This window comes from Lagenorhynchus albirostris, chromosome 7 (genome assembly GCF_949774975.1).
Source record: "Lagenorhynchus albirostris chromosome 7, mLagAlb1.1, whole genome shotgun sequence".
In the NCBI taxonomy this organism is placed as follows: Eukaryota; Metazoa; Chordata; class Mammalia; order Artiodactyla; family Delphinidae; genus Lagenorhynchus; species Lagenorhynchus albirostris.
In genome coordinates, this window is record NC_083101.1 from 36,836,909 (window position 1) to 36,864,676 (window position 27,768).

Below are 27,768 nucleotides of genomic sequence, written 5' to 3' on the forward strand. Positions count from 1 at the left end.
GGCCACCCCGCCGCGCGCTCTCCATCTCACACACTCCCACGAGCCCAGGGCCTCCCTACCCACCCCTCGCGTATCCCGCTCTTCTTAGGGTCTCCTTTCTTAACTCCCCTGAGTCCCTCAAACACTCCAGCCTCCAGGAAACAGTCAGGGATCCCCACATATTCGGTATCCTCACTTGTCCTCCACCTAGTAAACGATAGCACCCCTCTCATTGACGGGAACCTCTCCCTCCTTCACCAGTAAGACATGCCTGCTCCCTGGAAGATAAGCCCCTCCGGGACCAAGGCGCTCCGGTGACCGATTTTTCCTGAGTCCTTACGAAGTCCATGAGTCTCCTTCTTCCTTAGGACTCAACCCTCCAATCTCCCTCTTCCTGTCCCCACGACCCCAATGTGCCCTCCCGTGTCCTCAGAGGCCACCATAGCCCACTGGGCTCCCGCCACACCATCTGCTCCAGGGTGGGAGCCCAGAGCAGCCTCTTCTCTCTTTTGTCTTCCTGCACAGCCTGGGCTTGCACCTGATAAAGGCTCAGAGACTGATTATGCAAAACGTTTCCCCAGTAGTGGAAGCCCATTGTGCCCCCCTTGGGTTCCACCCCACTCCCAAGCTTCCATCCTAGAAGGCTCACCCCAGACACCCCATATCTGGAGTGCTGATCTGATCCCGAGGAACAGCGTGTGAGGGATGATATCATGGTTGCTGGGAGGGGCTGCATGGGACCTTAGGGAGTTTTCCTCAAATTGTCATAAAGGAGATGCACATAAACCCATGCTCCTCTCCCTGCCAAGAGCCACAGTTTGTCTCCTGCTTCAAGCCACTTCTCCAGAAATCAGAGTGCCAAGAAGCTGAGAAAGCTGGAGTAGAGGGAGGAGGGTGGGCGGGCAGGGAGTGGAGGGGCGTAATTTCTCTGAGATGAAGGCGACACCTAGTGGTTTTGGGGGGAAATTAAGGACAATGCCATTTTATTCTTAGGTACGATACTTTATTGAACACTGGCTGCCTTGCACAAGCTATGGGGGTGAATACAAAAAGCTGAATGATAGACTTACCTTTGAGGAGCATACAATTGGAATCCCTGGGCACAGAGGCCAAAGGCAAGCCCCCCAACAACGTCTCTTGCCCTCAACCTGGTAGAAATGAAAACCTTAGGGCAGCTCTTTCTTTAACACAGATGGATTAACTCCAGTTCCAGCTCCTGACACTGTTAGTGTAAAGAAATTTCGTTCTATCTGAGCAAGGAAAAGAAGGATATAGACCAGTCAAAAGGGTGATGGGACAACCTGAAAAAGACATGGCTCTAACTTCAGACCCAATCCACCAAATAATACTTTTCAAGCAACTACACACAGTTTAATGAGAGAAGCAAATCCAAATGACACAATCTCTGCCAGAATTACAGAATTTCAGGGCTAGGAGGAATCTTATAAGTAATATTGTTCACTCCCCTCATTTAAAGATAATTGAAAACTGAGTCTCAGAGAGTGAAGTCCCATAGCTTCCTACCCTGCCCCTCTCCCCCAATCCTACATGGCTTTTTAATAGCAGAGCAGAGACGAGAATCCAGGTTTCCTAGTCTCTAAGGTGGGGCTCTGTACAGATATTCTGCTGACTCAAGGAATTTACCATGTGAGGCTGTGCTTAGAGTGTAATGGCCACTAAAGACCCAGAAGAGTCTCTCTGGAACACCTGCAGACCCAAGTGAGGACCAGACACCACTGTTGCCCAGACTCCCCAGACAAGTTTAAATGCATGACATGTCATTTCAAGCATCTTGCCCCTTCCCTCTTCCTTCCAACTGGCCACTAAGACTAGAAAGTGGGAAAGGTCAGGGAAATAAAAGTTAATCACTTAATGCTGTTTCTTATTAACATCCAATGAAAGTTTTTTGTTTTGTTGGTTTATTTGTAGGGAGAGGCTGAAAATATTAGATAAATGAGATCAATTATCTATTTATTCCAACTATCTAATTATGTCCTCACTGATATGGACAATAAGATTTTGTCTGTATTTGGTGGCCCTACTGCTACCCATACAAAGCCTGGGAAACCTAAAGGTCCTGCTGGCCTGAGCAGCACCCAGCTAGGAGCCAACTTTATCTCTGTAGAGTTGGTAATGCCTCTCACTACTTCACAGACACCATCTATAATTTCTTCTGGGACAGGGCCAGCCCAAACACCTCATATCTGATCCAGAACTAAACTGTGGAGCATCAATTAGCTAGCTGCTAGAAGCTATGGTAGTTTCCAAGTTGCCCTCTTCCTTAGTGCAAAGAAGTCCTGAGGCCTGTCACACTCAGGCCAAAGGATCCTCAGACTCTTGCTGAGTTCTGAGACTGACATGGGATTCAGGCTCATGCCAATCTCCATGTCAAGCCCTGATGCCCCAAACAAACTCCCAGTTCAGTACTGAACTTGGAACCTCCCTGATTTCACAGCTAACTCTGGACCCTCCGGTTTGCTCTACACCAAGACTGTGCCTCCAAGCCTATAGGATTCCAGAGAAACAAAACACCTTCCAGTCTTCTCTCTGCTTAACCAACCTGACCTGCAGAAAAAGGTTTTGACTTACATGTGATTGTCTCCTGCACACAAGACAGGTCCAAGAGAACTTGCCAACAGAGGGCAGAGAGCAGCCGCGGAAAGTAAGATAAAATAAGGCAGAAAAGATACATTTTCAAATGCAGCATTTCAGTAAGGGAGAGGGAGAGGCAGCATAAAAAAGAAACACAGTGGGAATTCCTTGGCGGTCCAGTGGTTAGGACTCCTCACTTTCACTGCGGAGGGCGCAGGTTCAATCCCTGGTGAGGAAACTAAGATCCCACAAGATCCCACAGCCACACGGCTGCAGCCAAATAAAAATTTAAAAACAAAAACAAAAAACCAACATATTGAAACATATTAAAGGTAAAAAAAAGACCTTACTAAAATTCTGCATTATTTCTTTTAGCCCTAGTGAGGGAAAGAGAGACTCCTGGAAACAGGTCAAATCCCCATTATTGCTCATGTGGCCCACTCCCCTCCCCCTCCCGACTCCCCTCACCTTCCACACAGCAGCACACAGCATGGTTCTAGACCTTGGGTTCACCTTCTCATCATGTTCAATATCCCCAAAGAGCTGCTATTATTGTTTACAGGGTCAAGGGTTTTTCACTTTGAATTCACACACAGTTTTCTTGTATAAGTTAAAAAAGTTTTAAAATTTAAAATATTTTCAAATCAAATCCCAGCTTCTAACTTACCTGTCTGGATATGTATTCTGAAAGTTGAAATGATACATACTGTGAGGGCCACAGATAGCAGTTTTGTGAAAAGACGGTCCAGAAGAGCAGTTTTTTCCATGGAAAATGCTTCCTGGAGAGCCAACGATGCCTAGGAAGCAATTTAAGAACTGTCAGGAGAAGCCACCGTACACATTTATCTCCATGATGATTCAAGCTCCAGGTGAACCCATTTTTTCATCCATCTGCTCCCTCCAAGCCTGGACCAGCACCTCTGTGAGTGTCCAAGAAGGTCCCAGTGGTTCCCATTGCTCTTCCACACTTGGCCTGTTCTCCCAGGTTTATATACCGTTTCCCTATGTTCCTGTTCCCACCCTTCACCATTGTTAACATCCCCAGTAATGACTTACCACCCCTTGGGAGCATCTGATGCCATAAAGTCTTAAATATAATATTCTCGGTTATATTTCCTTCTCTACTCTACTTAAAATTATACTTTCTTTGCAAAATCTTTCACTGAGAAAAAGTGGCAGGTGTTCCCTCCTGCTCAATTTACAAATATCTCACATAAAAAGAAGCAAAGGAAACATAATCTTCTAGATCTAAACAACAGCTTCTAGAGAATGGAAATGTATTAATCCCTATTTTAATCTTCTGCTGTGCTTAGAATTTTCTAGAGAAGCCAAAGACTGGGACAGGAGGAGAAATCTGAAGCAAGATTTAACAAAACTATACTCATTTTACGTGGTTGAATTACGTCATAGAAAACAAAAAGAGTAGCTACAGTGGCAAGGTAGGATTGGTTGGCAGACAGACTGAAAGCAAGAAGATAAGTTAAGAGGCTCCTGGAGAAATCTAAGCTTGAAATGCTAATCACCTGGTCCAAGATGATGGAATAGTAATAGAGAGAGAGAAACAAATACAAGATGATTTGAAGGAAGAAACAACAGGACTTGGTGGCAGACTGGATCCACAGGTGAAGAGGAAAGAGTCAAAGATTCCTCTAAGGCTGGGGTCACAAAGGCACAGGCCCTCCAGGGCCACGCAGGAAGTGTAAATGTGAGAGGCAGCTGGATGGGGATTCACAAACCACGAAGGCCCTGCTCCATCTAAAGTGGATGCTGCCACTCTGGGATGGAGCCCAGAGTCTCCAGTTCTTACAGTTTTTCCTTTGGACTGTTTCAATGCCTCTGCGACAGGTCTCTGGACCTCCAGTCCCACCTCTCTCTAATCCATCCTCTGCGATGACAGGTTCAGATGCCAGAATGACCCTTTTGAAACAAAAACCTAATGATGTCACTTCTCTGCTTGAACTTCTTCAATGGTTCCCCATGGAAGCTGTGCTTTTCAAAGTGATATTTTTGGCAGCAAAACCCTTCCTTCAAACAAAAGTTTAAATGTAAAACAGAAAAGAAGCCCAGGTGCTCCAGGAGAAGTAGTAGAAGTGAGCCCAGAAATCCACAACCCCTGCCCTTCATGCCCTCTCAGAGAGAGCTTCTGAGCCCTGAACCTCTGGGCGGTAGCCTTCAAGCAAGGGGAGTACAGAAAGATTTTCCAAGGGCTATGTATATACAGATCGTTTCAAGGGAATCCATTTCCAGGCCCTAGTCTTCCATATGTGCTCTTTCCTAAAATTCATCTTCTGGAGAATGAACTTGGGCTCACATAGTCCTTCCCCCGCTTTACAAAAGAAAGGCATGTCCCTTGCCGCCAAACCTTACTATGATGAATTGTTCTAGAGTGTAAATACTGGGGCACCCAACAAAGGGATATATAAATGAAGGTATTGGTTAGGGAAATGTTTAAAGATTAATCAAGGGGCCTTAAACTAATGGGGCTTCCTGCCTTCCTTACCATATACATATTTCTGTTAAGGGTAAAACGTGGCATTGGAAATGGGGTGTTTAGCCCATGCTGAGATTCTCTACAATTGGCACAGCCAAAGGAAAATACATTAGTGACATACTTTCTTTTAAAAGTAACTGGAGTACACATTTGAATTTTACCATATATAAATTATACCTCAATAAACTGACTTTTAAAAAAATGTAATTGGAAAGTCTTACGGGCCATGAAAAAATTCAGATACACTGAAAAAAACCCATGGATAAAAAATTCAGTAACTTATTTCGTATTTGGCATGCTCTATTCAATAAGATAGTTCAAAGTCTACTTTGTCAAATCATCATGAAATATTTTTTATGATTATAGTCAATCCTCAGCTTATTTCAACTTATAAAATGATTAGTATTTTCTATCTCCTGTTAACAATACATAAATGTAAACTTGGATAATAAATGTTAGGTTTCAACTTAAAATGGTGTGAGGGGGTTATTGTTATTTTAGGGAGCTCATGAGCAAAACATCTGAGCTCTGTGGCTCCAAACAACACTTTGGAAACCAATGGCTACATAGTGGCTCTCGGTCCTATCAGACCTAAGTCTCCATTACTCTAATAAATATTTTAAATAACAGCACCTTTACTAACCTAAAACGAAATTCATAGATAATACAAGCTATCTATACACATAATTTCAAAACACCAATAAAATGTCCTAAATCTAATATAAAAGAGAAATAAAAAGCAATAACTTATAATAAAATAATAGGTATTTCAATACATAAATGATTGGACATGACCATCATAGAAGACTTACTGAAGCACTCAGATTCTTGCACCTAATTGTAAGGAATGAGTAAGTTAGGGTTTAAGAGAAGTAAGATCAGAAGCCGTTCCTTTAAAAAAAAAAAACAGATTAAACACCAGTGTTAGGATAAGTAACAACAGAACAGATTTATTTATATATGACACCCTATACAAATGTTTAGTGGAACATTCAAAAATCATGCAGAACTCAAGTCATTTGACATCCAAAATGTATTGCCAGTGTTGAAGTACAAAGATTAGCAAGATAAAAAGTCCTTCTCAGACTTCCCTTTGTGGTCCAGTGGTTAAGACTCTGCACTTCCACTGCAGGGGGCACGGGTTCAATCTCTGGTCAGGGAACTAAGATCCTGCGTGCAGTGCAGTGCAGCCAAAAAAAAAAAAAGTTCCTTCTCTCATAAAATACATGACCTAGTGGGGTAGGCAGGTATCTTCTTAAAGACAATATATTCTGTTTTGTTTTAATTTAATTTATTTATTTATCTTTGGCTGTGTTGGGTCTTTGTTTCTGCACGGGCTTTCTCTAGTTGCAGAGAGCGGGGACTACTCTTCACTGCAGTGTGCGGGAGTCTCATTGCGGTGGCTTCTCTTGTTGCAGAGCGGGGCTCTAGGTGCGCGGGCTTCAGTAGTTGTGGTGCGTGGGCTCAGTAGTTGTGGCTCGCGGGCTCTAGAGCTTAGTTGCTCTGCAGCATGTGGGATCTTCCCAGACCAGGGCTCGAACCTGTGTCCCCTGCATTGGCAGGCAGATTCTTAACCACTGCGCCACCAGGGAAGCCCTAAGATGTTGTTTTTAAAGCAGGTAGTTACTTTCTACCCTACCCGGCTAGTTTGTGTATTCTACAAGGGAAAAATTTCTTTCATGTTTAATCTTTGTACCTCAACAGCGGCAATACATTTAAGATGTCAAATAAATGTTTTCTCAACGAACAAACAAGAGTACAGATGGAGGGATTCACTTTACAGAAAAAGAAACATATCCTCTTAGACTGCAGGGGAAGATGGAACAATGAATTCAGGGATGGATTTAGTGATAGATAAATGTAACTATTGGTTGAGCACTGAACTCAGCTAGGTATAAACATTGCCACCCACCCCATCACAGTCTTCAACTGTGCCTTGACATGTCTCCTTCCCACTCCTCACAATAGCACAGACAGGTTCCACAGCTCTCCGCTCCTTTTTAGTTATGTGACAATTCAGTCCAATCCAATTGATTTAAACTCCAATCTCAGGTCCAACACAGAACTCGTCTCCTTCCCTCTTCCAGCCCAAGCCTGAGCCATGGTTGAAGGAACCTGAAGTGGGGAGGAGAGCATGCTCCCTCCTGTGGCTTCTCCTCCTCTTCTACTTCTCTAGAAGGTTCTCTACAAGGGGTCTAGCTCTACAGGGGTTGGGAACCAGGAGGAGAGCAGAGAGGGAAGAGATAACCGTCTCCTCACTTAATAAGGTGTCTGTCATCACAAACCACTGTTGGCTGTGGACGACAGGCCACCCGAGCCTGTTGTTTGACAGATGTCAAAATGCCAGCTCTCTTATAGGGCACTTGTGAGGCCTCTCCACTGAGCTGTGCCCTAATGGAAACAATCCCGCTCCAGGTCACCTCCTTTAACCCTCCTAGCTTCTGTCCAGCAGGCAGCCTCTTGCATAGACTACCAGCAAGATGGCTCAAGCCCAGCTATCTTCCTCAGTATCCCCAGAACCACGAGAAACTCACATGTCCTTGCTAAGCCAAACAGAAGGAATACAGGCTATTCTACCACTAAGCCCCTGTCTTTCACGCCTAATTGCCTTTCTTCTTCTCAGATAAATGCAGAGCTAAACAAGTCCACTGTCTAAACACAGAGTCTAGCCAGGGAATGAGAAATCAGCCTCTCTTTCCTGTAGACTCTCTTTGATATCCTCCTACTTGGTTTGGGGGGCAAAAGGAGGGGGAGGTACTCCCTGGTAGGCTCATGACTCCCTCCCTTGAGTCCTCTTACACCTCACACAGACTGGGAACAAGGTGAGGTGATGAGGGATGGGTGGGGTTAGTGGTTAGAGGTACCAGGGCCAGTTCTGCTATCTCTTTGTAAGCCCTCGAGAAGGTGACTGACCCCAGCCATTAGCTGCTCTCTCCAGAATGTGTGGTGCTTAGTGTTTCTTTGTCCCCGTTTTTAGACCCTAGTCACCAATTCCAGGGCAACAGGAAAAATTCGACTCAATATCTTCTATAATATGACAAGTTCTGTGAAATAAGGGGCTCCACTGCATGCCTTAATGAAGATGCAAAATCATCTTCTGAGTGAGGGAAAGAACTAGGAGTTGAAGGTTCAGGCAGAATAAAGAAAGAAGACAGAGACAGGCTGGGGGTAGAACATTGAATGAAAACCATGGACACGTTCTCTCCCTACCCCCCACCCCCAAAAGGCACATATATATATTACACACAAAAGTTTGCATATCGTTTTGGGGACACATGGACCCAGGATCTTCTGAGACCCTTGAAGGCCAAAGGACCCCAGATTAACAAGTCTTAGTCTAAGAGAAAGGAAGCAGGAGGTGAGAGTCCAGTGTTCTCTATGTAGGAGGAAGGAGTGGTATTTATGCAGATAAGGCAAATCCTGAAAGGTCAGACATTTAGGGACGTGCATACACCCAGAAGCAGTCCACACCAGATGCCAGTTTTCTAAATGACATGTTTTGTCCAAACTATTCTGATTGGTTAACACGGTTCAACTTATTTTTCCATATCATGCCATGATACCCACTTACACACAGATTTTTTTTTTCGATTAAATAGGTACTACAGTACTACATGGTTGGTTGAATCCGCAGATGAGGAACCACGTATGGAGAGCCACCTCTACAATTATACATGAATTTTAAACTGCCTGGAGGGCTGGTGCCCCTAAACCCCATATTACTCAAGGGCCAACTGTACATATATACATATTTGGATGAGAATAGGGCTCTAAAAACAACAGGTGTGCTACATATGACTGCAAAGACCCCATGTCAGTAGATGAGATGGTCACTGTCTTCAAACACCTGCTAGGTCCCTGAGAGAGAAAAATGGAGCAGTAATGTGATGCCAGTCTCTGCCAACAAACGGCAGCTGAGAACATGTCCATCAGCTACTGAAAGTAACTAAACTATCTAACAAAAAGGGCCGAGAAGATTGCCCACTATCTGCGATTCAGAAGAGAAGAACCCTGATGTTTTTCTTTCAAATCTAAGCTTTACGCTAGTCTGACAGAGGACAAAGAAACGAATTCCAGGATCCCCTACTTATGATGAAAATGAATGTAAAAGTACTTTGTAAGTTGTAAGGCATTATATAAATGTTAATTATTATGGTAATTATTACAGATATTTCCTACCCAAAAAGGAACTAGACCCCACCATCAGCAGTTTGAGGTCACAGTCTGGAAGGTGAAATGTTTGAAGACAATGAGTCTGCTTGTTTTCATAGCAACTGTGCAAAGGTCTTCAAAATTTTCATCTCCTCACTGAAAAGTCTAAGAAGAGGAGCCAGTCAGTGATACATGCCCAAAAGAGAGTTTAGGAATTCGGTTAAATTCGGTTCAATATAACAAATATTTATTGAGAGGACTTCAGAGGACACAAAAATAAGTCAGAATATAGTTGCCTGCCTCACCCACCCTGAAGAAGTGTACTAACTAGGAAGGGACAAAAGCCAGTTTATGTGGCAAAGTGGTGAAGGGCTCCTTCCTGCGCCCACTGGCCCAACCCACCCATTCAGTCCTTGGCCTGTTTCTTATCAGATCCACGCCGTTCCCTCTCCAGCGAGGCTGACATTCACAGACTGAGCCCCTGGCTCCCGGATCCCTGCTGAATGCTGTCAGCGAGGGGCACTGACAGAAGAATGTCAGAAGGAAGCCAGAGCCGGTGTTTCCTCCCCTTCTCCCTCTGCCTTGGCCAGCACCTCCCGCAGAAGCTGTGTGTCCCCTGTGGCTGCAGCCGCCCTCAGGCAGGCGCTCCCCAGTTCCAGCTTCTAACTCATCCTTGTTCCTTCAGCCCAGGGATGATAAGATGATTCCTGCTGTTGCTAATCTCTGGATTGCCTCGCCTTCCCTTGAATGGCTTCCCAGCTCTTCCTTCACTTTTATTGCTAATTTTCTGGATGAAATTCCCTTTGATTTAAATACTTAGAGTGATTTCTGTTTTCCTGGCTGGACCTCGAAATGTGGCAGCTAAGCCAAAAATGAACTGACTGCTATTGAGAGCAAAGACCCCGATTCCAACATTGCTAAATTCAAAGCTCACTGCTATTGGTGTGAGTTCAGACTGAGTTATACAGAGGAATGAAGAGACAGAATTGATTTTCCTCTTCTTCCAAAAGAACACAGGAAATCAGGAGAGAAAAAGAGTTGGGGAAAAGAGAGAGAAAGGAGCATTATGGACTCCCTACTTCCCTGTCGTCAGGATAATTTGGGGAAGGGGCCGCTGACAAGGGCAAGGACAATCCCGCCCCTTAAAATTTGGAGGAGTCAAAGAGGAGACTAGACCTGCACAGGGCCAAATTAGGGTCTTTAGAAACCCCAAACACTGAAAGATTATGGTATTCCACCCGCCAAAAAAATTAATAAAAATAAAATCAGTCCTTCACACTTACAATATAATACAATGTAAATATAAAGAAGTACAATAAATTTGATTTTTTTCCCACAGTAACTACTTTCACATTTAAAAAAATATATCAAAATCTTTTCCTCCAAATCTATTTTGTGGCCCTGCTTTGCCGGTGCCCTAAGCATACATCTAGTCTACCCTTTGGATCATCCAGTGATGGACCTGGGCAGCCTGCCTTGTCCAGAGCGCCAGTGGCCAGCCTCTCAGGGATGGTGCATGTACTATTATGGGGGGTGCGGGATGCTGGAAGGCTGAGTCTCCTAAGGACCCGGGAGTGTAGAGAAGGGATTCTTAAATTCATATGGGCCCAGAGGGAACTGTAGGCTTTAGAAGGGAAAGTGAGCTGGAGTGCCAACCCTAAGAGTCTCTGAAAGAGCAAGAGGATGTGCAGGGTTCACCTGCTGGTGGTGAGGCAGACAGTGGACACGTCTCTAAGGAGTTATCTATGCACCATCCATCAAAACCACCACTGGCCATCATCTTCTTAGAACAAGCTATTGGTACTCAGCCATAAAAAAGAACGAAATAACGCCCTTTGCAGCAACATGGATGGACCTAGAGATTTTCATACTGAGTGAAGGAAGTCATACAGAGCAAGACAAATACCATATGATATCACTTATATGTGGAATCTAAAAAAATGGTACAAATGAACTCATTTACAAAACAGAAATAGAGTCACAGATGTAGAAAACAAACTTATGGTCACCGGGGGGTGAAAAAGGGAAGAGGGATAAATTGGGAGACTGGGATTGACATATGCACACACTACTGTATATAAAATAGATAACTAATAAGGACCTACTGTATAGCACAGGGAACTCTTCTCAATACTCTGTAATGACCTGTATGGGAAAAGAATCTAAAAAAGAGTGGATATATGTATAACTGATCCACTTTGCTGTATACCTGAAACTAATACAATATTGTAAATCAACTAGACTCCAATAAAAATTTTAAAAAGGACCAGCTATGGGGAGAGGAGAACGTGACAAGCTGTTGCAGAGGGAGGAAATGACCAAGATGAGACTCGTGACAAGGATACAAGCCTCCCTACAAGTGGCTGGCCTGCATCCTTGAATTAAAATTCTGAAGGATAGAACTAAACTGGTAGAATGCCCACAGGTATATACCTGAAATGTACAAGAGTAAGCTTTCCTCTCTCAGTGGAGAGGGGGGATACCAGTTCTAAAAACAAAAGTTAAAATCTCTACACCTCCAAGTCTGTGACTTGTGCAATTAATACCAATTATACATTTATCCACTTCCACGATTTTAGCTAGTGCCAGAGGTTGATAATACCCAGATTTCTATGTCCAGCTTTACTTGCCTTCATGCTCAGGTGATTCCTTCTGCCAAGAAAACCCTCCCCATTCCCATCCCATATTTCACAAATTCAAATCCTAACCCTTCTTCAAGGTCTGGTTCAAATATTGCTGCCATCTGTTAGAGAACTGTCCCTCACCTGAACCCTCACGGTGCTCTATCTGACCTCTTCTGCGAGGCTTTCGCTTTCTGCCTCATATTAGAGTAATGAGGGTACATCTCATCCCTCCTGCGAGGCAGTAAGCTACTTGAAAACAGAAGACATGTTTTATTCGTTTTTGGATCCTCTCAGCACCTACGGCATTTGTTGATGGAAAGAACAGTATCCTTTGGAGTCTAGATGATCACTCCCAAGATGATGCCTTTAAAAAACTGTTTCTGAAACTTCACTTTTTTTTTTTTTTTTTTTTGCGGTATGCTGGCCTCTCACTGTTGTGGCCTCTCCCGTTGCGGAGCACAGGCTCCGGACGCGCAGGCTCAGTGGCCATGGCTCATGGGCCCAGCCGCTCCGCGGCATGTGGGATCTTCCCGGACCGGGGCACGAACCCACGTCCCCTGCATTGGCAGGCAGACTCGCAACCACTGCGCCACCAGGGAAGCCCCTGAAACTTCACTTTTGATGCTGCCTTCAGCCGGTTTGAGACCACACGAGAAAATCAGGCTCATCAATGACTACTGCTAATATTTATTCTGTGCCGTATGCCAACTACTGGGCCATGCGTTTTGCATCTAGTTGTCTCATTTAATCTGCCTAACAACTCGCTAAGACAGGTACTATTATAGTGCTCATTTGGTAAAGACTCTGAGGCCTAGAGGCATTAACCAATTGCCCAAGACTGTCCAGTTAGTAAGTGACAGACCTGGGATATGGCCACTTCAGGGTCACATCTACATTCAGTCAAAAACTGTACTACCAAGACGGACCATTCACCTTGTTAAAACACTTCTGTTTTCATAAAATTTATCTTCGAAGAGTAAGTATTTGCCACCAACGAATATATATATATGCACACACACACACACACACAGACATAAAATGGCTATAAAACTGAAATAACAATGAAGGACTATTTTTTCACCTATAAAAAAGGTTTTTTGAAATATTAATACCTGACGCTAGCAAGTGGGTAGGAAAATGGTACTCTCACATACTACTAGTAAGAGTACAATCTGGAACAACTTTAGAGAGCAACTTGGTGATTTCCATCAAAAACCTTTAAAATATTTTTACCATTAACCCACCAATTCCACTTCAAGAATTTTAGCTAAAGAAAACAATCATAGATTTAGCTTCAAAGATACTCAATATAGCACTGTTTGTAATAATGAAAAATCAGGAAAGATCTTAAGTTTCTAATAATAGGACATTGTATAATTAAATTATGTTACACTCATACATTAAAATCCAAGCAGCCCACTAAACATTGTTTCAGAGATGTGTGATATCAAAGATTGTTCATGATATATCATTAAGTGAAAACAGAAAGTTGAAAAATGTATGGAATGAGCCCAGTTTCATTAAACACACACATACACACATATAAATACACAGTAGACACCTGGGATGATATAAATCAAAATGTTAAGAATCACTATCTTTTGGGGATGAGTCAGAATTTTACATATAACTGTATTTTCAATGATTATGTATCACTTTTATAATAAGAAAAAATTAGATGAGGATTAAAAAAAAAAAAAGGTATCACAGGGATGAAAGGATACCAAAAGATGTTTCTTCAAATGTCACTGAAATAGGTCTGTAGTTTCCATTTAACAAATATACCATTCCAAACTGATGGAGCTTTTATATACAAATTAACCAGTATATTTATTTAAAAAGACATATTACTTTAAAACACTTTCTACCTCTTTTATACAACCCCACCACAGTTAGTATGCAGCTCAGTAAATACTGTTTTGTTTTGTTTTTTTTGCGGTACGCGGGCCTCTTACTGTTGCGGCCTCTCCCGTTGCGGAGCACAGGCTCCGGACGCGCAGGTTCAGCGGCCATGGCTCACGGGCCCAGCCGCTCCGCGGCACGTGAGATCTTCCCGGACTGGGGCACGAATCCGTGTCCCCTGCATCAGCAGGCGGACTCTCAACCACTGCGCCACCAGGGAAGCCCTCAGTAAATACTTGTTGAATAGAATTGAATAGTCTAGTGTAAATTTTTTATAAATAATCGAGATGAGGAAGAACCCAGTGAAGTTCCTACTTTACAGGGGACAGTAAGTTCCTCCACTATACTTCGAACACATTTGACACTGTCAGCCAACACCTTCTTCTTAAATCTCTTACCATGGCTTCCACCACAGCTCATCCTCCTAGTCATCCTTCCATCTCAGTATCCGCTGATCGCTCACTGTGGTGTAGATCCTCTTCCTCCTCTGAACTGTGGCCATCCACCCCCACCCCCATCTCCCCACCAACGCTCTGGTCCTCTGCTTTTGGCATTCTTCTTCCCATAGTCATTTCCTCGGAGAGTTCATCCACGATCATGGCATGATCTATCACCTCAGTGGAGATAATTTCAGGTGGAACATGACCTTGTTTCCCTGGGTGTGGGCATGTGTGCTGTCATTGCTACATATATAAGGCATTTTGACATTGCACAACAGTAATGATTAGAATTTTACAGTATAACTTACCAAGGAAAAGACTGCTTGGAGGAACTGAGGAAGAGTTGTTGGCATCGATGGCAGTAAACTACTTCCCCCGTCCCATAAAGTAAACCAAATAAAAATACACAAATAGGGACTTCCCTGGTGGTTCAGTGGGTAAGACTCCACGCTCCCAATGCAGGGAGCCCGGGTTCAATCCCTGGCTGGGGAACTAGATCCCTCATGCATGCCGCAACTATGAGCCCGCATGCCGCAACTAAGACCTGGTGCAGCCTAAATAAATATATTTTAAAAATACAAACAGAAAAAGTCAGCAAAGCATGTGTTTAAAATTCTCAGGTTAACGGTATCATACTTTGTTTGGGGAAGGAAGAAACTAAGTAAATGAAATAATTAGCCTACAAAATATTTTTAAAGGTCCTAGATTCTATATTTATAAAACTCACTTATATGAACAAAGTACATATTTTTATTAAGCATATCTTTGTTTTTTATTTTTCTGGTGATCAGTCCTAGTCAGCTGGTCACATTACTCTTTGGACTCAGCATCAAGATGAATCTTCTAACCGCCTCCCTCCCCTTCCAATCAGATTTCTGCCCTTAAGCTTCTGTATAGAAATTACAAGCCACCACTGGGCTTATAGATTCATTATTTAGACCCAGGGTATGTTAATCATGGGTCCTGAAATAAGCTAAGGGCTACAGTCATCCCTCAGACCCAATACAAGGAACATAAAGGTTACAGACTTTTGGAATAGGAGGGTAGCAATTTGGGGCTAATTTTTGACTAATCCTGGCAGGAAAGAAAGCACATGGTAGAAAGCTCCACAGAATATTACTCCACAGGAAAAGCCATCAAAAGCCTTAAGGCCACGAACAAGACTGGGCCCAGATACTAGCCAAGTTTCTACTGAACTTGCCACTCTGATTCTGCTGCCCAGTTGGTTCCCCTTGGTTCTTGATCTTTGATTTAGTTTGGCTTGCTCTCCCTTTCTGAGGAGTAGCTTTCATATATACATACTTCTTTTTTTTAATTTTAATTTTATATTGGAGTATAGTTGATTAACAATGTGTTAGTTTCAGGTGTACAGCAAAGTGATTCAGTTATACATACACTTGTATTCTATTCTTTTTTTTAAGGTAGAACCACCTTAAAATCTAGCTAATAAATATGCTTCAGCCAAGCAAAACAGAAGAGAAGGAGATGACTGAGAACTGAACTTCCAAGGCTCAGAGCAACTAACACCTCTAGAGGGGTAAAGGAAGCATCTACACTTATTTAGGCCTATAAAACTGGGCTGTGCTCGGTGGTGACTGCTTATTACAAGCACAAGGAGGCAGCTTCCAGGGCCTGTCAGTCAAGCAGAGGGGTTATTAGAAGTATGTATATATATACACACTGCTGCATTTAAAATAGATAACCAATACTGTATAGCCAGGGAACTCTGCTCAATATTCTTTAATAACCTAAATGGGAAAAGAACTTGAAAAAGAATAGATAGATGGGGGGGCTTCCCTGGTGGCGCAATGGTTAAGAGTCTGCCTGCCAGTGCAGGGGACACGGGTTCGAGCCCCGGTCCAGGGAAGATCCCACATGCCGTGGAGCAACTAAGCCTGTGTGCCACAGCTACTGAGCCTGCGGTCTACAGCCTGCAAGCCACAACTACTGAGCCCGTATGCCACAAATACTGAAGCCCGTGCACCTAGAGCCCATGCTCTGCAACAAGAGAAGCCACTGCAATGAGAAGCCTGCGCACCGCAACGAAAGGTAGCCCCCACTCACCCCGCAACTAGAGAAAGCCCACACGCAGCAACGAAGACCCAATGCAGCCAAAAATAAAATAAATTTTTTAACAATTAAAAAAAATACTTAAAAAAAAGAATAGAATACAAGTGTATGTATAACTGAATCACTTTGCTGTACACCTGAAACTAACACATTGTTAATCAACTATACTCCAATATAAAATTAAAATTAAAAAAAAAGAAGTATGTATATATGAAAGCTACTCCTCAGAAAGGGAGAGCAAGCCAAACTAAATCAAAGATCAAGAACCAAGGGGAACCAACTGGGCAGCAGAATCAGAGTGGCAAAGACAGAAAAAGAAAAAAAAAAAAGATGAGGATACACTTACACACTTCTAAGAAGTGATAAGAATGCAACCAAATCTGTGGGAGGGCTCAGGTCCATAGACTGGGATTCACTCTGATCGTTCCAAACCTCACCAGGTTAAAGGCAGAGGCTTGATGGTAATACACCTGTGTGAGAACCATTTCCTTCCTCTGAGCCCCTGCTACCTCCTGGAGTCCAGGTTTCTTCAGATTCGACAGGCAGAAGGCTGCTTGGTTATTAAGGTAGGTGGGGAGCTCCAGGTGTGCTCCTCTGGTCCTCTGTAGCCCACCCACCCCATCAAACATTATAGGTAACTTCAGCACCATCAGGAGTCCAGCCAAACGCTCTGACACGTCTCTAGAGCAAACTGTAGTGGCACACCTTCTGTGACACCACACTGCCGGTTCCTTCCAACCAGTTCTCTCTGTCTCTGACCGACTCTTCCTTCTCTACCTGTCCCTTGGGTTGACTGGTGTTCCTTGAGGCTCTAGATTTTCTCCACCCAACTCTCTTGTCTACAATTATATCTATACGCATAACTCCAATGACCATTTCTATAGGCCAAGAATGAATCACCAGTCCATTTCTGTCAGCTCTAAACTAATATATCCAATTGCCTACTGGATCTCTTCACTTGATGGCCTTGCAAGCACTTCGAACTCCTATGTCCAAAACCTGACACGTGATTTTCCCCCTAAATATCTTCCCACCCCATTGTTCTCTTACTCAGTAAATGACCCACCATCCACCCACATGCTCAAGCCAAAAACCTGAGTCATCCTTGAACTCTCCATCTCCCTTACTCTCCACATCCATGTCTTGCTGGATATACCTCCAAAATATGCCCTCAAGGCCATCCACTTCTCCATTGCCTCTACCCTATGGAGTCCAAACCACCATCGTCTTTCACCTGGACCAAAGCAACAGCCCCTTAAGTGGTCTCCCAGCATCTAGTGTTGATCCTCTCCAGTCTTCTGTCTATAGAACAGCCATAATGCAGTGCTGGCAACGTCATTCCTCTGCATAGAAACACTTGAATGGCCTCCATAGTAGGATGAACTACCTTATTATGGATTTCATGGTGCTCAATGATTTGGTCGCTGCCTATCTCTTCAGCCTCATCTCACATCACATCCTTCCCCTCCCCCTCTAGGCTCCAGATACACTGAACTTCTTTCATTCCTTTCATATCTGTCACCTTTGCACATACTGTTCCCTCTGCCTGAAACATTCTTCCCAGCTTTCACCTGATCACCTCAAAATCATTCTAAAGGTCACAACGTAAACATCACTACTTCCTTTGTAGACGAGGTCCCCCCAAAATGTGTGTTCCAATAATGTTCTGTACTTTCTTAGTAATATTTTTCAAACTTAATATTGCTCAAACCTCATTATAGTTATTTGTGTTTATTTCCTTACCGCTACAAAATACTGTATCCTCAGTGCCTAGCACAGTGTATGGCATAACAGACTCAACTAATATTAGAATAAATGAGAAAATGAGTAAATGACAAAATCCAAGAAATTTGGATGACTCCCCAAAACATGGTCTCCTCAGGATGAGTGAGGTCAGATAAAAGGTAGAAGCCAATGGAAACAGCAGATCACAGGAATGTCCTCATAGGTTTGACCGGGCCAGGTGTAGTGGATGTGTTCCAGTCACATGGTTCTTCCTTGGCCATGGGTCCAGCCAGTGCTGGGACACTGGTGCTGCTAAGGCAGGTACACATGGGTAAGCAGTCCCCCTGAATCTGAGTGCACTGAGCATCCATCCTAACCTACCTCAGATGGGCCCAATTAGCCCCTCTTGGAAACATGTGCACAGGCCTGCACATTCCTCACTCACTCCTGCCTTACCTCGTCAAAGGTGGTAGATGAGCTGACTGACACCTTCTACTCACATAAAGGTTTTGTACATCTTCACAGTTGCTGACACCACATCCTTCAGAAGTCCCTGAACCAGTCTAATGTAGTCAGGTCTGATCATTTCAACAGTCTTTAAGGTACTGCTCAGACTCTCTTGAATAAAACTTGCTCAGTCTCTCACATAGCCACCTCTCCCCTGCTTCTCTAGCTGGAGATGGATCTGGATGTACGAGGGGAAGGGGACTTTGTAGCAGCAGGAGAAAGTTGAACTCCTTGAGCTGGTGGTCCTCTGGCTTCCTAGATCTCCAGAGCAATGTTCCTTTGCCCCTGTTTGCTGCTTATTCTGCTGGCTGGTAAAACTCTAGGGTCTCTCCCAGCCTAGAAACGGCCTGAATGGCCCCCTCCAGCAAACTAAATTGCACTGTCTTCCCCGGCACCATCTTTCTTCTTATTATTATTTATTTTTTTGGCTGTGTCAGGTCTTAGTTGCTGCACATGGGATCTTTCATTGCAGCGCACAGGCTTCTCTACTTGCGCTCGGGCTCCAGAGTGCGCGGGCTCAGTAGTTGTGGCGCACGGGCTTAGTTGCCCCACGGCATGTGGGAATCTTAGTTCCCCGACCAGGTACCGAACCCACGTACTCTGCATTGAAAGGCAGGTTCTTAACCACCAGACCACCAGGGAAGTCCCCTGGCACTATCTTTCTGAGCCTGGTTGTGATGCCTATCACACCCCTCAGATGCTTGTATTTTCAGCACAGATGCAACAGAAACCCTTCACAGTCTCTGTACCAAGGGCTTCCCGGTTGCACATGGGAGATGCCCCACATCTTAACCTCCAGGGTCAGACATTTTCACTGATACCTCTTTCAAAATATCTCTCCATTTAATGTCTACATTTTTTTTTCCTATTATCTAGTTCTAGTCTTACTGGGCTGTGTCCAGGCTCAGTAAGAATGAGTGCCACGATGGACTAATGACATTTGCTATGGCTAGATGATAGGGGAGTTATACCATGAATGGTGTATGTGCTGGTCCTTAATCTCTTTTTCCTCAAATCCATTAATCCAAATTAATCCACCCTCCTTATTTAATCCACCCTCTTTATTATCAACCAAAATCCTACTTAACTTTCAGGACTAGTTCAAGCTTTATTTCTTCTTTAAAGGTCAAGTGGGCCACAGTGATCTCATCCTACTCTGAATTAACACCACTTATTATCTGGTTATCTAATATTAGTACTAGTTTATAAATGTTAATAGTAAATGGCACTTATACTTGAGGTGGCTTGAACAATGGTGGTATATTTAACACAAATAAATTATGACTGGGTTTAAAGAACATACGAATGGTTAGTTATAGAAGATATCTGGCATTCTGGCTATCAGGAAAGAGATCGAAGAGTTCTCTGAAGATACCATCAGTGAACTCTTTTTGGCAAAAAGACCTCAAAAACAGGATTAGAGGCAAAAACAAAACGCTCAGCTTAAACCAAGGAAGAGAGCATTAAGTCCAGTCACTATACCTCAGCAGTAACAGGAGCATGAGACCATTTACTACCATTTTCCATCCTGTACTGCTCCACCACTTCCCCTACTGCATTATAGCGGGCTGTGTGCAGCCCAAGATTCCCTTTTCTCTACAGATTAGTGACCCTTTGTGGAAGGAGGTTCCTGCTCTATCATACAATAAGATTAAGCAGATTGCCAAGGATCTGAAATACTTCCTTCAATTGAGGAATCACAGATAGAGGCAATGACATCTTCTTGACTTTGCCATGCATACAATGGATGCTCACTAAAACCCAACCTCTCCCATTAACATGTAAACTCCACAGAGCAAGGACAGTGTCTAGTGTGTTCATTGCTGTAACTCCAGTGCCTGACTCACAGTAGCTGATGATACATATTTTACTAATGAATACTTAATACATAGTATTAGATGAAGACAACAATACACAGAAGAAAAGTTTAATATTTTGTTCTACAATATATCTGCTTTTGAGAGAGGTAATCATCTTTATTTTAGATTCCCCCTTTCCTACTGCATCTGTTGTGCAGTGAGGACAAAGTTAAGGAAGTCAAAATGGATCATAAACATAAATAGACCTAAATGTGAAAGTCAAAACTATAAAACTTCTGGATATAGAGGAAAACACAAGAGAAAATCTTTGTGACTTTGATTTCTTATGCAGGGCACAAAATGGACTAACTAGACAAGAAAAAAGTAAGAAATTACACTTCACCAAAATTTAATAGTTCTGCTCTTCCAAAGACACCGTAGAGAAAATAAAAAGGCAAGCCACTGAACGTGAGGAAATATTTTCAATTCATATACTCACAAAGGACTTGTATCCAGAATATTTTAAAACCTTTATAATAACAAGAATATATAAAGAACTCTTACAATGCAATAACAAGAAGCCAAACATTCTAATTCTTTAAATGTGCAAAAGATTTAAAAAGACTTCACCAGATATAAGATACAGGTGGCAACTAAGCACATGAAAAGATGTTCAGTATCATTAGTCTTTGAGAAAATGCAAACTAAAACCACAATGAGATATCACTACACAGCTACTAGAATGATTTTTTTTTTAACTGATGATACCAAGTACTGATGGAGATGCAGAACACCGGAATTTCCATACAATGCTGGTAAATGTAAAATTGAACAGCCACTTTGCAAAAGTTTGGTAGTTTTTTCTTTATCAAGTTAAAAACATTCAATTAACACAGGACCTAAGATTTCACTCCAAGGTATTTATCCAAGAAACATGTGTACATATCCTCAAAGACTTGTATGTGAACGTTCACAGCTCGAAGTGGAAAATAACTTAAATGCCCATCACCAGGTGAATGGATAAACTAATTGTGGTATATCCAACAATGAAATACTACTCAGCAATAAAGGGATGAACTATTGGTATACACAAAACCATGGATGGATAGAAAAAACATAATGCTGAATTAAAGAAGCCATACACAGGATACATACCGTATGATTCCATTTACACGAAGCTCTACAGTAGGCAAAACATCTACGGTGAAATCTGATCAGTGGATGTCTGAGGTGGGGTGGGGAGAGACTGACTGCAATGGGCAACAGGAGAATTTGGGGAGGGTGAGAGAAATGTTCTACATATTGACTGCAGAGATGATTACATGGGTGTAAAAATCTGTCAAAACTCAGTGATTACACATTTAAAATGTGTGCATTGGACTTCCCTGGTGGCGCAGTGGTTGAGAATCCGCCTGCCAATGCAGGAGACACAGGTTCGAGCCCTGGTCCAGGAAGATCCCACATGCCGCGGAGCAACTAAGCCCGTGCGCCACAACTACTGAGCCTGTGCTCTAGAGCCCGTGAGCTACAACTATTGAGCCTATGTGTCACAACTACTGAAGCCCATGCACCTAGAGCCCGTGCTTCACAACAAAAGAAGCCACTGCAATGAGAAGCCCGCACACCACAACAAAGAGTAGCCCCTGCTCGCCACAACTAGAGAAAGCCCACGTGCAGCAACGGAGACCCAACGCAGCCAAAAATAAAATAAAATTTTTAAAAAATTTTAAAAAATAAATAAAATGTGTGCATCATCTTGTCATTTCAATAAAGTTGAAAAAATAATTATTCTGCAACAGTTAAGGAGCTATTTAAGTCTTTTTTTGTTATTAATGGTAGCTGGCCAATAAGTCTTTACAGAGGTTAATCAGTCCGTTGTGGTATAAGATTATCCCTGGTCCATCAGCCTTCTGAAACATACCAGAGGAATGGATTCTCTAACCAGCAGAAATAGAGTTAGGTCAGGGAATTTGCTTTCCAGTTCACAGAAGTTAGAGTGTAAATTTGCACACCCTTTTGTGATTAACTCAAGTTAATTTTCAAAAAGTCAGGCCTAAGCTATGTTAAGAGGTGAAGAAAGGTATTTTTTATCAGAAGGTTAATGCTTCAAAAGTGAAGAATCCCCCCTGTGAGAAAACAAAATACTTTTGGCACATACTCTGATTGGGGTCTGGACCTTCCAAATACGGCCAACAGTCATCTGGTGTGTGTGCTGGCAGGGACACATACACGGGAGAGGGACAGAAATGCCACCCTGGCCACAGTCTACATGACACAGGGGAAGAATGGCTCCTCCATCAGAGGAGCAGGTTGTTAGAACAGCCAGAGGGATAAGGTTTTTATTTGTAACTGGACTCACAAATGTTTATTATGATCATTTTTTTAACTGTCAGTCACTGAAAAGGCTTTCTGTGCAAGCACAGGAAAGGGAGAAAGCAAAGTAAAACCTGCTAACTGCCCTCTCTACCTGCCCTACCTTACCCTTCTCCTCTGCCCCATCCCCTTAACTCACTGCCCCTCATTCTCTAGTAAAGGTTAAAACCACACCAGAGGGACTTCCCTAGCGGTCCAGAAGTTAAGACTTCCACAGCGGGGGGGCATGGGTTCGATCACTGGTCGGGGAACTAAGATCCCACATGCTGTGCGGCGTGGCCAAAAAATCTTCAATACATAATTGAGAAGTAAACGCTTCCATCTTAAAAAAAAAACTAACAAAAAAACAAACCACACCAGAGGGTTTGGTTGAGCCAAAAGAAAAGGCAGGCCTAGGATCCAGATGCAGATAGGTCGGGGAGGGGTGATGAAGTCAGTGGACATTTGTCATTTCCAGCCCCCAGCATCCTAAGACTACTCTGATGTCCTTTCAGGCTACTGACTCTCCAGCTCTGTGTACAGCCTTGTTGGGAGAGTAAAATCAAATGTTTGCCCTCCCTCGACAGAAACCAAGGAGCTTCCCTAGGGGGTCCTTCCCCCAGATCCTTTCTCTCTATATCCTGATAGGGCCACAGATGGGCCATGACTTAAGCTTGACCAATCAAATAATCTCATGCGACTTTTATTTCTTTCAAAGAGTGATGCAAGAGGCAAAGAAATGGCTTGCAGTGGAGCCAGGCAAGACAACTAAGCAGTTCTTTCTCTTGTCAGTTCCAAGCCTGGTTCCTTAGGTTTCCCTTCCACTCTGTGAGGCTTTCCTCAGTGGAGAAATACATATTTTAAGTTCCCACCTTCCTCCCCTACTTCCCAACTTTTCTTAATCCCCCTCATCAGAGTTAATGTCTGTCACCAGTTTGGTGTGTTTTTTTCCAGTTTCTATATATCTCATTTTTGTTTTTAAAAAATGCATGTGTCATATAAATTGGATTATATTATACATATTGTTATACAACTTGCTTTTTATTAGCTGTGATCTTCTATTTCTTTTGTATCTTATCGTCATCCCTGATTAAAAATGTACATAAAAATTCTACCAAAGTTGGAGTCTAGCGGTAGGGTGGGACTTGGTTAATCTCACTATTACACAGCCCATAAGAGAATGCGCTCAAGTTCAGCTGGCTGAACAAGAATCCTAAGGAATGCTAGCTATGTGCCAGGCTGTAAAGTTCTCACAGGCGACATAAAGGTTCTTGAGCAGGGAAATTTCATGATGAAGACAATGTTTCATGAAGAGTAACTTGGCAACAGTGAAGATAATATAGACAAGAAGTAGAGATTGGACAGCAGGGAGACTAGTTCAGTGGCTAACAGAGAAGAGGAGATCTGAAGAAATAAAATTCTGGATTACTGCGGTGGTCAGAAAAATGGACAGAAACTTTTCCTGAATTATAAGGTAGACTAGTAGAGTGGAAGAAACAAATGATTGGAATTAGAAGAGTTAGATTTGAATTGCAGCTCTGAAATTTATTAGCTGTGTGACATTTGGTAAGACACGTCCCTGCTCCATATCTTTTCCCCTGTCAATAAGATGAAGAAACTGGAATATCAGGGCCTTTAAGCGTTGGGGGTTTTTTCTAGCAGAACCCCCGCTCCCTGCACAGGTAAAGGGCTCAGAGCCCCAGCTCTCCTTCATTACACCTCTCAGCCACCTCTGAGGCATTCCTGAGGAATCAACAGAGGACTAGTGCACAGCATTAGAGAAGTCTCTAAACACTCTACTACCAAATCTAATATTCAGTGACTCAGGTGGGTAAACTTGGCAGAAGTGTCTAGGAAAATCGTACTGACCACAATAGGTGGCACAGAATCATATTAGAAAGGGTGAATTGACTTCTGATAAATCTGCCTGTTTCTCTTTACAGGTCAAATCCAATTAAATGTCCAAAATCTCATCCAATGCTTCTGCAAATGGTAATCTGACCTCTATATAAACAATACAGTCACAAATAATTCATTGCCTAACAATTCAGCTCATTCCAATTTGGGGTCCTCTAACTATTCAACTGTTCTTCCTTATTAAGTCAAAATTTGTCCGCCATCACTGCCATCTGAAATAAAGGTCCTTATTCCACCTTGTGAAGGTAAACCAAGTAAATATAACCCCTCTTCCACAAGACAGTCCTGCAACTGTTTGAGAAGAGCTCTCAGGTCTACCTTATCCCCCCTTATTCTCTCTTGCTCTGGCCTACCAGGAATGTTCCACAGAAGTGGCCTGCTCCAGTTTTGGATCAATTCAACATTCTCTGAGCATCTAAGTACAAGTAGATCTGCACTTATTCACAGCTTTAAAGACTTAATCAAATCAGATGGTCTTCCTTGAAACAAATGACTAGCTTTATAATAAAGTGTAAATAGAACCTAAATTCATTATCTGGTAACCATTATTTTCTTACTAAACATTAACTGGTGCCAGTGTATCAGAAGTAGATTGCTAAATCTTTTAACCCAAAGCAAATTGTGAAAACATCTACTCAGGGATCCAAAAAGATCCAAGACTCAAGGTGCAATGTAGCAAGTATAAATAACATAAATAAAGCTTACACTCTCATCAGCTCTCAGGGGAATGTAATTCTCACTGGTACAAAAGTTAATTATCACCAAGGTGACTTGGAATATCAGTGTTAGTAAGAAAGCTTCATTCACCATTCCTCATCCCACCCACTCCACATTCCACCACCAGGTCTGCAAAATCAGGGGTCTGTGGCTTAGGCCTGGGTATCCTCCAGTCTGGGTAATTTGGGGATGGGGATTAGGAGGTGTGACTGAGTCCCTAAGGAGAAAGCGAGCTGGCACAGCCAGTCTGTGATGCCTGTGGGAGTGCTGAGCCTCTACGGTTTCCTGTGCCCTGGTTGTCCTAGTAACCTGAGGCCTCCCTATTTGTGTTGGCATCGTAGGGTCAAGAGCGGAAGCGAAGCTGAAGCACCAGGAAGACTTGCAGGGAAAAAATGCGGGTAATGCAGCAGTTATGCCACAGGAAGGTCAAGCCTAGGGCATAAGAATTACCTCTCCCTAAGGGGAGCTGGAGGACGAGGAGCACACCCAAGAACCCTTCTCCAAGGAGCAGGGGTCAGAGGTGTGCTCAAAGAGCATGGACGAGGAAGGCTCAAGGAAGAGGGGAAAAGACGTTTCAGAGAAGGAAGGGAAGAGAAGGGAGAGGGACTTCAGGGACTCTCAGGGAGAGAGATTAAATGAGGGATTTTTTTTAAGTGTTGCTTTTGAGATATGGGAGATGAGATATAGCCTTCATCTTCTACCCCTTCTAAGAAACTTCCAACAAAAACTGACATTACTCAACAGGGCTTTGGGGGCCGGATTTGTGTTTTTTTCTAGTTGTGACAACATGTAAGACTGGCCTCCAGACAGATCAAGAGCCCAGTTACATATGTTTTTACCAGGTCTGAGGTGACCATAAGATTTCTGGAGCAGCCAAAAGACAGCCATGTGACAGTGTACTAACTCCTAGAGTTTACAGCTATGCTAACACAAGACTCACTCACCTCCTCCAACTATTTAAATTTAAATTAACTAAAATTTAAAATTCCATTCCTCAGTCACACTAGCCACATTTCAAGCGCTCAATAGTCACATGTGGCTAGTGGCTACTGTTTAGACAGGACAGGTAGAGAACACTTCCATCATCATAGTAGGTTCTATTAAACAGTGTTGGAGTAAAGAAAAAAGCTTAGATAAATAGCTAACAAAATACAAACCCTTTCAAATCTTTAAAGAGCTGCCACATTGAAAAACAAGTAGACTTTTCCCATATGTTTCAAGGAGCAGAACTACGGGGAAAAAAATGAGATGCTATAGCAAGGCAGATTTAGCTGAACAACCTCTAGTACCTAAAGCTAGATGACAATAGAATGGGCCACCTTCACCACAGGTGGCAGTAACCCATTGCATTCAGTAGAGACAGTTAAGCAAAGACCTCCTTGGTCATATTTCAGAGATAATAAAGAACTAGATGCCTTCTCAGTATCTAGTTTTGAGTCTGCAATTTTAAGAAAAGAGCAATTTACAAATGAGATAAAAGTGAGAGTCATAAACGGCATTTTAAAAGTCACTACTACCACAAGTAGACTGTGGGGCAGGCAGGCAAAATTAAAGCATATAAGTAGATAAGTAACTTAGTCAAAATTAATGATGGTTAGCCGGGGGTTAATTATTAGTGGTGGGGCTATCATTTATGTACCGATTTATAAGCAGAAAAAAATTAAAAAGAAAAAATTGGTAAGAATGGTTCTAATGGTGCAGAGACAAGGCCGGAAAACTTCAATACGGGTTATCAAGAGAAACTTGACTATAGTTGAAACCAGTACCACAACCCAAGAATCTTTTATATTCTCTAGCCAGAGAGAATATGAGCTGTTTGGGTACAGCAACTGTCTGTTCTTGGGACTCTGCCCCCTTCATCCCATCCTCCTGCCATTCACCACAGCCTTACAAGTCATCTCTCTCAACTCCTGAAACTCAGCCACCTTCAAACAGTCTCTTGATCTCCACAGGCAAGACTCTCTCCTCTCCTTCTCGTCTGAATACAGAATGCCAAAGGATACTGTCTCTTAACCTTCTATCCTAGCTATGAATTTACTCATCCTCATTTTCCACCCCAAAATGTATTTGGCTTGATTATAATGTAATATACTGAATATACATATTCATAGTCATTTACTGACTTATGGTTCTATTATCTGTGTACTTTGGTGTGTATACATATGTGAGAGCATTCATGCACACACATGTGATAACATCCATTATTGGTAAGCATTTAGGAATCTGGCACCAGGATTATGAAATGCACCATTACAGTGCCTAGCACGACACCAAGCTTAAGTGGTCACTCAATGGACTTTACAATAGCCACGTCATGACTCTGGATGCAAAATGTTGGAAGACGAGACTGAAGTAGATGTGAATTTGACGACTTTTTTTTCTTGTAGGAAACAGAATGGAAGCATAAGCATCTTGTGCTGTATATAGAGGAAGAATGTTTAATCACAAGGAGAAGGTTGAAGCCTTGCTGAAAGAAAGCATAATAGAGTGTACAAAGAGTC

At 42.8% G+C, this 27,768-nt stretch overlaps 1 long non-coding RNA gene across 1 annotated transcript in view; it reads right to left on the minus strand.

The window, feature by feature from the left end:
• Positions 1-71: 71 nt before the first annotated feature.
• LOC132522854 (uncharacterized) overlaps positions 72-27,768 on the minus strand; it is a 29,656-nt gene continuing 1,959 nt past the window's right edge. Inside the window, exons 2-3 of the long non-coding RNA XR_009541355.1 lie at positions 3,279-3,368; positions 72-1,229 (exon numbers count right to left, since the gene is read on the minus strand). This is a non-coding gene — a long non-coding RNA (uncharacterized LOC132522854). The remainder of the gene's footprint in view (positions 1,230-3,278; positions 3,369-27,768) is intronic.